Here is a 12,521-nt window from a genome sequence, read left to right as displayed (position 1 = left end):
TTGGATCAGTAGATGACAGTGTAATATGTCATTTTAGGTCTTGAGGTGTCATTTGATTGTCTCAACAGCAGTGCCATAGTTAATATGTTTCTCTTGCCTTTACTTGCTCCTGGCTGCTCTGTCTCGAGGTTTGGTTAGCATGGTTTTATATTGATTTATACTAACAACATACTTGTAGCTGTGTTCAGAACTAAATTAACGACATGCTTCCCTTATGATATGCTAATACCTCTGTTATGTTGATGCTTTGAAGGAGCAGTTCTTTTTTATTTTTTTGTTTGCAACATTTCTACACTGTTGTCAATCATGGTGCTGGAGATAACAAACAAAAATAAACATGAAAAAAACATTATTCTTATGTAATTGCAATTGCTTTTCAGTTGTGCATATTGCTGTGTTTCCCCATCAAAATGAATGTTTTCTTTATGTGTGTGTGTGTGTGTGGGGGGGGGGGGGGTTGCATAAATTGATCAAAAACGGTCACTACTTGGCTTAATCAGTATACGCTTATTTTACCCATAGACTGACAGACTGCAGAGTACACTGAAGTTAGTGCTGTTTTCAAAAGTGTCACATGACCTGCTGGCTTGTGAGTCTTTGTGAGTTCCCTCAACCCTTGCTCTGTGAAAATGGGTCTTTTCGGGTGGGTTGTCAGATTGCTGGGTTTTCCTGTGGTGAGCCAGAGTTCTTACACGTCTGTGGGAAATGGATTTGCCTTCTTTCCTGACTGCCCTCCATACAGTTGGCTGAATGCTGACCGGAAACCTTGCCGTCATCACTGGCCAATGAGAGTGGGACCCTTCGAGCATGAAGTGATTATTGAATAAGCATGTCTAGCTGCTCAGTGTCAACACGGGATGCGATTCGCAGGCATAGTGGCAAATATTAAATCCTCTCGCTCAGGCACTGAGTCTCACTTGGCTTCACCGGAGCTGGACTCTTGGTGAAACAGAATAAACACTATGGATAAAGTGTACCAGGACACAGCGCTCACGTTAACATTGTGGCATCTACATCATCTGCTTCAGTGGAAATGGGGTTTTGTCTTTTGTCAGTACAATCTGATCACAAAGATTCATGCTTTTGAAAGAGAAATTATTTTTTCCATGTGATGTTTTATTTCACAAAGGTTAACAGAATAACACTAAGAATATCTGGAATTGTTTTTACTGTGTTTTTGCTGATAATAGATGCCAATAAGTGCCACCAAGACTTTCTCTGAAATGTTTGTTGAAGCTTGTGTGATTTGTAGCACATGTGTATGAGCTGTTGTGTCCTACAGTATATATGGGTCTATTTTTGATGCAGAAAAAAGGGCTTTTGGAAGTAAGCACACTGTAGATTAGTGTTTTTCTGAATACTGTAACACCCTCCCCCACTTTCCTCAACACTAGCGTGTTAACTAGAGCATTGTGCTGGTATTGTGCCGTGCTATTTTTAGCTCCTTGCATGATGGTCCATTTGCCCCACAGAAAGGTATCAGCCTTGGGCCAAGTGTGCAGAGAAGAAGCACAAGACTTGAGTGAGGGCCTGACATGACATGACACATATACGGGGAATGCTGCAGGGGAGGTGTGTGTTGTGAATGTAGACCACAGCTCAACAAACGTGTCAGACTAAAGAGCTAAGATGCCCCTATTCTATGCAGACAATACCAGCACAGAATTTTGACTTACTTGAAAAAAACTGTTAAAGCAAGTGCTGTCAAACCAGGAAGCCATAATAGTAAAGATGGGAAAGACTATACTATTGGGCAGCCGTGGCCTAACTGGTTAGGGCTTCGGGCTTGAAACCTAAAGGGTGTGATCTCCGACCAGTAGGAAAAATGTGGGCGGGGGAAGAGGTTCAGCACTGCTCTCCCATGCCCACATTCATGGCTCAAGTGCCATTGAGCAAGGCACCTAACCCTTCACTGTTCCCCGAGCGCCACTGTAGCAAGGCAGCTCACTGCTCTGGGTTAGTGTGTGCTTCACCTCACTGTGTGTTCACTGTGTGCTCTGTGTGTTTCACTAATTCACGAATGGGATAAATGCAGAGACCAAATTCCTTGTGTATGCAAGTGTACTTGCCCTAAAAACCTGATTTACATTTACATCAGTTAAAGGTAAAGGGCTGACAGGTTCTGTGTCTGGTATTGTTTCACCTATTTGCTAGAGCTGCTAAGAGAAGGCCTTCTTCTTTATTTGCCACATTATGGTTATAGCTAGCCTGGTGCCACCAGGCCCATTCTCTGAGTGTTATCTCAGTGACAAATATTAGCTGAGATACAGGTGGGCGGCCCTGGCTAGGTTATAGCAGCCAGATAAAAAAAAAAACTGCAGGATTGGTGTTACACAGTAGGTTCACGTGAAATTATTAAAGGAAATTCTGGTTTTTAGCATTTTGAGTCCCTTTTCTGGCTTGTTTTGGATGAACAAGAGTGGTGGACACCGAAATTTTGACGATTGGTCCTGTCTCGACCTTTCCGACTCGTTTTGAATCGTCTTTGACTACTCTGAGTGGTTGCCAACAGGCATACTGTAGTAGGCTACTCAAACATGTCCTAAAACAACCCTTAACGTTTGTTTTCAAAACTGTGCAACTCACTGAGTGGCAGAGGCGGACAGAGTACACAGCTTCATTACTTGAGTAAAAGTACAGATACCCTTTGCTAAAAGTACAAGTAAAAGTACAACAGTCAGATGTCTACTTAAGTAAAAGTACTGAAGTACTTGTTTTTAAAAGTACTTGAGTATCAAGAGTACAAGAGTAGTCTACATTTCCTAAATATTGCATTACTACTGCCACAATGCTTACATTTATGTACAGAAACGTCCTACATAGAGTTATGAAAAATGTTAATGTTAATACCTTGGAGAATGTAAAATGAATTGGAAGTAAAATCAAGTCATTTTCATGTTTTTACCATGTTGCCAGGGATGGGCAGAATTTCTAATACATGTATTTAAAATACGTATTTCAAATACAAAATACTATTTTGTAATTGAAACACTTGAAGCGAAAACTATCATTAAATTGTTCAGAAAATTGAAATAGTCTGGTGAGGTGGGGCCACAGGTTGGCACATTCCCGGGATGGACCTGCTGCGTCTTCATCCATTGTTTCGTCCATGTTTTCGTCTTATCTAAATCTGACCATGGAGTTGACTTTGGCGAAAAGCTGAAGGTGATTGCTGATAGGCTGTCCCAATCAGTGGCGCTTGCACAATCCAATCACATTTGAGAGGGAAACAACAAATTGAGGGTTTCCGAGATTTTTCTTTTTTCCTTTTTTTTTAGAAGTAGTAACGGGTACTCACGGTTATGGATAGAAATGTAGTGGAGTAAAGAGTACAATATTTGCCTCTCAAATGTACTTGAGTAAAGTCATGAGTACTCCCCAAAAATGATACTCGAGTAAAGTACAGATCCCTCAAAATTGTACTCAAGTACTGTACTCAAGTAAATGTACTCCGTTACTGTCCAGCTCTGCCGAGTGGTTAATGGTGTTCGTTGATGTTTCAAAACAAGTAGCGTAGCGAAATACAGTTTCTGTCGTGTTTTATTTGGCATTTTGTAAAATCCCATTGATTTCTGTTGGAAGACTCATTGCACGTTGATATTACTGCGCCACCGTCTATGCTTCAGGTTCAAATATTGAGCGGAAGTTTATACGTGGTTGTGGGGTGTCTGAATAAATAGTTCCACAATAGGCCTAGCAAATAAGATGGCTGGAAATCATACATTGCACCGATATATTTGCTTTTAATAATCAACGAACACCACTAACCACAGTTTTGAAAACGAACGTTAAGGGTTGTTTTAGGACATGTTTGAGTAGCCTACTACAGTATGCCTGTTGGCAACCACTCAGAGTAGTCAAAGGCGATTCAAAACGAGTCAGAAAGGTCGAGACAGGACCAATCGTCAAAATTTCGGTGTCCACCACTCTAGTTCATCCAAAACAAACCAGAAAAGGGACTCAAAGTGCTAAAAACCGGAATTTTCCTTTAAGATGAACTTGTCAGTCATAACCTCCAGTAAAGATTTCTTTCTTGCAATCTTTCGGACCATTTATTACTGTATAAGATTATACTCTACATCCTGTGTATTTTGTATTTCTAGTAACACTAATCACACACACACACACACGCACACACACACATACATCCTTCAAGGTAGCAAAGCACCACCTTCTCTGTAACTGATAGTTATTCCTTGGAGTCTCATTTACAAAAACAAACTTTGGGGAGTTGGCACACTTCAAAAAGGAGCAATGGAGATCATGGGCCACTGGGGTCCTGCATCCCAGGGTCACTCCCACCCACCCTCCATACACCAGCACTAGCACAGGCCTGCTCCAGCTGCACCACTGACAGGGATCTCAGGGTCCCAGCACAGCCGAGCCACGGGTGGCCATGCCAGTGCCTGACTGCAACTCCAGACAGACGGTAGCCCTTTCTGTGATGTCGTAGACTCCCATTATCGTAAGGGCTGGCAGTCTGGGTGGCAGCCAAGCTTTCACGTTGCCTGCAGCTCCATCTCTCTCTCTCCCCTGGAGAAGCTGCTGCTGGGGGGAAGATAATGAAAATGTTGGCACGAGCTTGTCCCCATGGTCGTGAATGGAGAGGAGAGTGCAGGTGTGGTGTGTGGTGTGTTTCTCATCAACTATACCCAAAGGGCTGGCAGCATTCAGTGCTCTTCCTGTGTGTTATCACATTATTTATGAGATATATTCAAACACATCCCATGTCTTATTGAATTTGACATGCCTCTAATTACAGTTTTGAAAAAGTGCAGGGTGTGTACTGTTTTTTTTGGGGATGTTGGAAATAATTTAGAATTATAGTGTCATGGTGTACACAGCTTCACAGTCAAAATATTAACCTCACTTTGTATCTCTACAGTGTTCTATGATACCCAAAGATCATATGAACCTCTAATACATATAGAAAAGCTAAATAATAAAGCTACTAGCCTAGACCTATATTAATGAGTAATGACAATGGTGTTAAAGGATTATAAAGAACAATCTTTCTGAATGAACCAACAAATAACCATATCTTAAGAGGCCTCCTTTGACCTTATTATTTTTTTTAACCCTATGCAACAGTATGATAAAATATATTACTATTATATTATGTTTTAGTCATTTAGTCAAACTTTATAATAATAATAATAATATAATAACATTTATTTATATAGCACTTTTCAAGCACAAAGCACAAAGTGCTCTACAGACAAACAAACAAACAAAACAAAGCAAAAAACAAAACAATAGTAATGATAACAACAATAATAATAGTAAATATAGCTGCAAGCAGCAATGAGGGGGCCAAGCAGAATAGGCCGGAGTAGCCACGGTGACAAGATAGAACTCAGCAGACACTCGGGATCAACAGGGCTGAAACAGGGCTGAGAATTGCCACCGCCTCCGCCAGCCAGCCCCCCCCACCTAATCACCCCAGCCCGTCCCACCCCATCCTGCCCTGCCCTGCCCTTGCACGCAAGAATTAGAATTAACTGGATGGAACATGTTGTCATCAGTTTCACATCAAAAAATAAAAGATTGCTAAAACATCAGCAACTACAGATCAAAATACAATATTGCTAATTGCAGCATCCCCTACAGGTCAAAGGTCACCAAATTTTTTGAGCGTCCTCCTAATGGGGTCACAAATATATGTAGTAAGTTTGGTTATGATACATGGCAGGGTTGCTGAGATATGAGCTCACTTCCTGTTTGGCGGCTTCGCCACCAATTTCGATTGGCTGTTACGGGCGAATGCTTTTGTCAATTGTTCCAGAGAGCAATATATTGAAAGGTTATGGTGTGAAGATGGTCTCTGCCAATTTTGGTGAGGATCCGCTGAAATTTGTGACCTGCGAACACTTGTATGTATTTTTGATTAAATCCAATATGGCGGCCGAATCAATTACGATGACATCACAAGTTGGCTTGGGTCAGCCTAAGGACCTCCAACAGTATTACCAGACACCACTAGTGCATTTTAATTCTAAGCACAACTTCAGCTACAGGCCAAAAGGCATGTTTCTTAATTAGAGCGCCCCCTAGAGGTCAAAGGTCACCAGATTTCTTGAGTGTCTCCCTGATTGGGTCCTGAGGCCATGCACCAAGTTTGGCTTTGATACATGCAAGGGTTGCTGAGATATGAGCTCACTTCCTGTTTGGCGGCTTCGCCGCAAGATTCGATTGGCTGTTACAGCCGAATGCTTCTGTCAATTGTTCCAGAAATCAAAGCACTGATAATGCATGGTCTGAAGATGATGTCTGCCAATTTTGGTGAGGATCCACTGAAATTTCTGACCTGCGAAAATTTTTTACGTGTTTTTGATTAAATCCAATATGGCGGCCGAATCAATTACGATGACATCACAAATTGGCTTGGGTCGGCCTAAGGACCTCCAACAGTATTACCAGACACCACTAGTGCATTTTAATTCTAAGCACAACTGCAGCTACAGGCCAAAAGGCATGTTTCTTAATTACAGCGCCCCCTAGAGGTCAAAGTTCACCAGATTTCTTGAGCGTCCCCCTGATTGGGTCCTGAGTCAATGTACCAAGTTTGGCTTTGATACATGCAAGGGTTGTTGAGATATGAGCTCACTTCCTGTTTGGCGGCTTCGCCGCAAACTTTAATTGGCTGTTACGGGAGAACGGGTTTAGTTCCGAAAACAAAAAGGAATAACTTTTGTGAGGCTTGGTCTGAAGATTATGTGTGTCAGGTTTGGTTTTGATCGGACAAAATTTGTGACCTGTGAAGACTTTTAAGTGTTTTTGATGAAATCCAAAATGGCGGAAAATCCATCATGGCGGAAAATGACGTCACAGGGTGCGTTGAACTCGGCTTGGTCCAAGGATTCTAACAATACCTAATTTTTGACAATCAGATCAACGGGTCAAAAGTTACGTGCGTGAACGCACATCCAACTTTGGCCTGTTGGTGGCGCTAGAGCGCTCAAGGTGCCGGTATGAAACTTGGTGAAATTAATCATGAGACTGTCTTTAATCAGTGTGCCAAATTTCAGAACTTTTCACCAGACGGTTCTATGGGCTGCCATTGACTTCAATGACGGAAGCGTAATAATAATAATAAATATAGCTGCAAGCAGCAATGAGGGGGCCAAGCAGGCAGTTCAGCAGGCCAGATTTGCCATGTAAGTCAATGCCGTTGCATCAGACATATAGCCTAAAGCAGTCACAGCAAGTTCCATGCCATACAATCCAAGATTGGCTGAGTTACGAGGTCAAGTTTCACATCAAAACATAACTGATTTTGTGTGGCTGAACCAGGGCTGAGTGTCGCCTCCCCCTCCCCCAGCCAGCCCACCGCCGCAACCGCCCCTGCCCATCCCACCCCGTCCCACCCTTGCACGCACGCATTAGAATGAACTGGATGTAACTTGCTGTCATCAGTTTCACATCAAAAATAAAAGATTGACTGAGATATGATCACACTTGCTGTGATTTAAACACAAAGGTCAAAAATTGACGTCATAGGGTGTGTTGAACTCGGCTTGGCCCAAGGATTCCAATGATACCTCATTTTGACATTCGGGTCAACGAGTCAAAAGTTACGTCTGTGAACACATGTCCAACTTTGGCCTGTTGGTGGCGCTAGAGCGTTTGAGGAGCCGGCATGAAACTTGGTGAAATTAATTATTGGGCTGTCCCCAATCAGTGTGCCAAATTGTATAACTTTGTACCAGACGGTTCTATGGGCTGCCATTGCCTTCCATTGCAGAATAATGCACATCAGCAACTACTGGCCAAAATGCAATTTTGTCAATTACAGAGCCCTCTAGAGGTCAAAGGTCACCAAATTTCTTGAGCGTCCTACCGATGGGCTCAGAGGTGCATGTACCAAGTTTGGTTTTGATACATTTAAGCGTTGCTGAGATATTAGCTCACTTCCTGTTTGGCGGCTTCGCCGCAAAGTTCGAAAGGCTGTTACGGGCCAATGCTTCTGGCAATTGTTCCAGAAATCAAAGCACTCATCAGGCATGGCCTGAAGATGGTCTCTGCCAATTTTGGCGAGGATCCGCTGAAATTTGTGACCTGCGAAAACTTTTTGATGTTTTTGATTAAATCCAATATGGCGGCCGAATCAATTACGATGACATCACAAATTGGCTTGGGTCGGCCTAAGGACCTCCAACAGTATTACCAGACACCACTAGAGTGTTTTAATTCTAAGCACAATTGCAGTTACAGGCCAAAAGGCATGTTTCTTAATTACAGCGCCCCCTAGAGGTCAAAGGTCACCAGATTTCTTGAGCGTGCCCCAGATTGGGTCCTGAGTCCATGAACTAAGTTTGGTTATGATAGATGAATGGGTTGCTGAGATATGAGCTCACTTCCTGTTTGGCGGCTTCGCCGCAAATTTCGATTGGCTGTTACGCGTGAACGGTTTTAGTTCCGGAGACAAAAAGCAATGCATTAATGAGCCATGGTCTGTAGATGATATCTGGGAAGTTTGGTGTCGATTGGACAAAATATGTGACCCCTGATACATTTTAAGTGATTTTGATGAAATCCAAAATGGCGGAAAATCCATCATGGCGGAAAATGACGTCATAGGGTGCGTTGAACTCGGCTTGGTCCAAGGATTCCAACGATACCTCATTTGTGCCAATCGGGCATACGGGTCAAAAGTTACGTGCGTGAACGCAAGTCCAACTTTGGCCTGTTGGTGGCGCTAGAGTGGTCAAGGTGCCAACATGAAACTTGGTGAAATTAATCATGGGACTGTCCCCAATCAGTGTGCCAAATTTCACAACTTTTTACCAGACGGTTCTATGGGCTGCCATAGACTCCAATGGCAGAGGAAAGATGTTTAATAATAATAATAAATATAGCTGCAAGCAGCAATGTGGGGGCCAAGCAGACTGTTCAGCAGGCCAGATTTGCCATGCAACTCAATGCCGTGGCATCAGGCATATAGCATTAAGCAGTCAAAGCAAGTTCCATGTCAAACAACCCAAGAATGGCTGAGTTACAAGGTCAAGTTTCACATCAAAACATAACTGATTTTGTGGGGCTGAACCAGGGCTGAGAGTCGCCGCCCCCTCACCCAGCCAACCCACCGCCACTGCCCGTCCCACCCCGCCCCACCCTTGCACGCACGCATTAGAATGAACTTGATGGAACTCGGTGTCATCAGTTTCACATCAAAAATAAAATTACAGAGCCCCCTAGAGGTCAAAGGTCACCAAATTTCTTGAGCGTCCTCCTGGTGGGTCCTGAGGACCATGTACTAAGTTTTGTTTTTGATACATGAAAGCGTTGCTGAGATATGAGCTCACTTCCTGTTTGGCGGCTTCGCCGCAAATTTCGATTGGCTGTTACAGGCGAACGCTTCAGTCAATTGTTCCAGAAAAAAATACACTGATAAGGCATGGTCTGAAGATGATCTCTGCCAATTTTGGCGAGGATCAGCTGAAATTTGTGACTTGCGAATACTTATTCATGTTTTTGATTAAATCCAATATGGCGGCCAAATCAATTATGTTGATGTCACAAGTTGTCCTCTGTTGACCTAAGGACCTTCCACAGTATTGTCAGATACCACTAGTGCATTTTAATTCTAAGCACAACAGCAGCTAAAGGCCAAAAGGCATGTGTCTTAATTGCAGCGCCCCCTAGAGGTCAAAGGTTACCAAAATTTTTGAGCGTCCTCTTGATGGGGTCAGTAGTCTATATACTACGTTTGGTTATGATACATGAAAGGGTTGCTGAGATATGAGTTCACTTCCTGTTTGGCGGCTTCGCCACAAAATTTGATTGGCTGTTACGGGCGAACGGTTTTATTTCCGAAGACAAAAAGTAATGCGCTAAAGTAGCGTGTTCTGTAGATGATGTGTGTGAAGTTTGGTGTCGATTGGACAAAATTTGTGACCAGAGAAGCCGTTTTAGTGTTTTTGATAAAATCCAAAATGGCGGAAAATCCATCATGGCGGAAAATGACGTCATAGGGTGCGTTGAACTCGTCTTGGCCCAAGGAATCCAACGATACCTCATTTTTGACAATCGGTCATACGGGTCAGAAGTTACGTGCGTGAACGCACGTCCAACTTTGGCCTGTTGGTGGCGCTAGAGCGGTCAAGGTGCCAACATGAAACTTGGTGAAATTGACCATGAGACTGTCCTCAATCAGTGTGCCAAATTTCACAACTTTTCACCAGACGGTTCTATGGGCTGCCATAGACTCCAATGGCGGAAGAAAGATGTTAAATAATAATAATAATAAGAAATCATAGAAACACAATGGTTGCCTCGCAGCTTCGCTGCTTGGCCCCCAAATATAGCTGCAAGCAGCAATGTGGGGGCCAAGCAGACTGTTCAGCAGGCCAGATTTGCCATGCAACTCAATGCCGTGGCATCAGGCATATAGCATTAAGCAGTCAAAGCAAGTTCCATGTCAAACAACCCAAGAATGGCTGAGTTACAAGGTCAAGTTTCACATCAAAACATAACTGATTTTGTGGGGCTGAACCAGGGCTGAGAGTCGCCGCCCCCTCACCCAGCCAACCCACCGCCACTGCCCGTCCCACCCCGCCCCACCCTTGCACGCACGCATTAGAATGAACTTGATGGAACTCGGTGTCATCAGTTTCACATCAAAAATAAAATTACAGAGCCCCCTAGAGGTCAAAGGTCACCAAATTTCTTGAGCGTCCTCCTGGTGGGTCCTGAGGACCATGTACTAAGTTTTGTTTTTGATACATGAAAGCGTTGCTGAGATATGAGCTCACTTCCTGTTTGGCGGCTTCGCCGCAAATTTCGATTGGCTGTTACAGGCGAACGCTTCAGTCAATTGTTCCAGAAAAAAATACACTGATAAGGCATGGTCTGAAGATGATCTCTGCCAATTTTGGCGAGGATCAGCTGAAATTTGTGACTTGCGAATACTTATTCATGTTTTTGATTAAATCCAATATGGCGGCCAAATCAATTATGTTGATGTCACAAGTTGTCCTCTGTTGACCTAAGGACCTTCCACAGTATTGTCAGATACCACTAGTGCATTTTAATTCTAAGCACAACAGCAGCTAAAGGCCAAAAGGCATGTGTCTTAATTGCAGCGCCCCCTAGAGGTCAAAGGTTACCAAAATTTTTGAGCGTCCTCTTGATGGGGTCAGTAGTCTATATACTACGTTTGGTTATGATACATGAAAGGGTTGCTGAGATATGAGTTCACTTCCTGTTTGGCGGCTTCGCCACAAAATTTGATTGGCTGTTACGGGCGAACGGTTTTATTTCCGAAGACAAAAAGTAATGCGCTAAAGTAGCGTGTTCTGTAGATGATGTGTGTGAAGTTTGGTGTCGATTGGACAAAATTTGTGACCAGAGAAGCCGTTTTAGTGTTTTTGATAAAATCCAAAATGGCGGAAAATCCATCATGGCGGAAAATGACGTCATAGGGTGCGTTGAACTCGTCTTGGCCCAAGGAATCCAACGATACCTCATTTTTGACAATCGGTCATACGGGTCAGAAGTTACGTGCGTGAACGCACGTCCAACTTTGGCCTGTTGGTGGCGCTAGAGCGGTCAAGGTGCCAACATGAAACTTGGTGAAATTGACCATGAGACTGTCCTCAATCAGTGTGCCAAATTTCACAACTTTTCACCAGACGGTTCTATGGGCTGCCATAGACTCCAATGGCGGAAGAAAGATGTTAAATAATAATAATAAATATAGCTGCAAGCAGCAATGAGGGGGCCAAGCAGAATAGGCTGGAGTAGCCATGGCGACAAGATAGAACTCAGCAGACATCCGCGATCAACACTTTCAACTAGTGTCACATCAAAACATAACTGATTTTGTAGGGCTGAAACAGGGCTGAGAATTGCCACCGCCTTCGCCAGCCAGCCCCCCCATCTAATCACCCCTGCCCGTCCCACCCCGTCCTTCCCCGCCCCCCCCGCCCTTGCACGCACGCATTACAATGAACTAGATGGAACATGTTGTCATCAGTTTCACATCAAAAAATAAAAGATTGATAACACACATCAGCAAATACAGATCAAAATGCAATATTGCTAATTGCAGCACGCCTACAGGTCAAAGGTCACCGAAGTTTTTGAGCGTCCTCCTAATGGGGTCATGAATTCATGTAGTAAGGTTGGTTATGATACATGGCAGGGTTGCTGAGATATGAGCTCACTTCCTGTTTGGCAGCTTCAACGCAAATTTCGATTGGCTGTTACAGCCGAATGCTTCTGTCAATTGTTCCGGAAAGCAATGCACTGATAAGGCATGGGCTGAAGATGGTCTCTGTCAATTTTGGTGAGGATCCGCTGAAATTTGTGATTGCGAAAACTTGTACGTGTTTTTGATTAAATCCAATATGGCGGCCGAATCAATTACGATGACATCACAAGTTGGCTTGGGTCGGCCTAAGGACCTCGAACAGTATTACCAGACACCACTAGTGCGTTTTAATTCTAAGCACAACAGCAGCTACAGGCCAAAAGGCATGTTTCTTAATTACAGCGCCCCCTAGAGGTCAAAGGTCACC

The sequence above is a fragment of the Alosa pseudoharengus genome, unplaced genomic scaffold (assembly GCF_046254945.1).
Source record: "Alosa pseudoharengus isolate Yale_2024_CS ecotype anadromous, Long Island Sound unplaced genomic scaffold, YU_APseudo_1.1 YU_APseudo_1.1_scf_22, whole genome shotgun sequence".
In the NCBI taxonomy this organism is placed as follows: domain Eukaryota; kingdom Metazoa; phylum Chordata; class Actinopteri; order Clupeiformes; family Clupeidae; genus Alosa; species Alosa pseudoharengus.
This window is presented reverse-complemented; position numbering follows the sequence as displayed.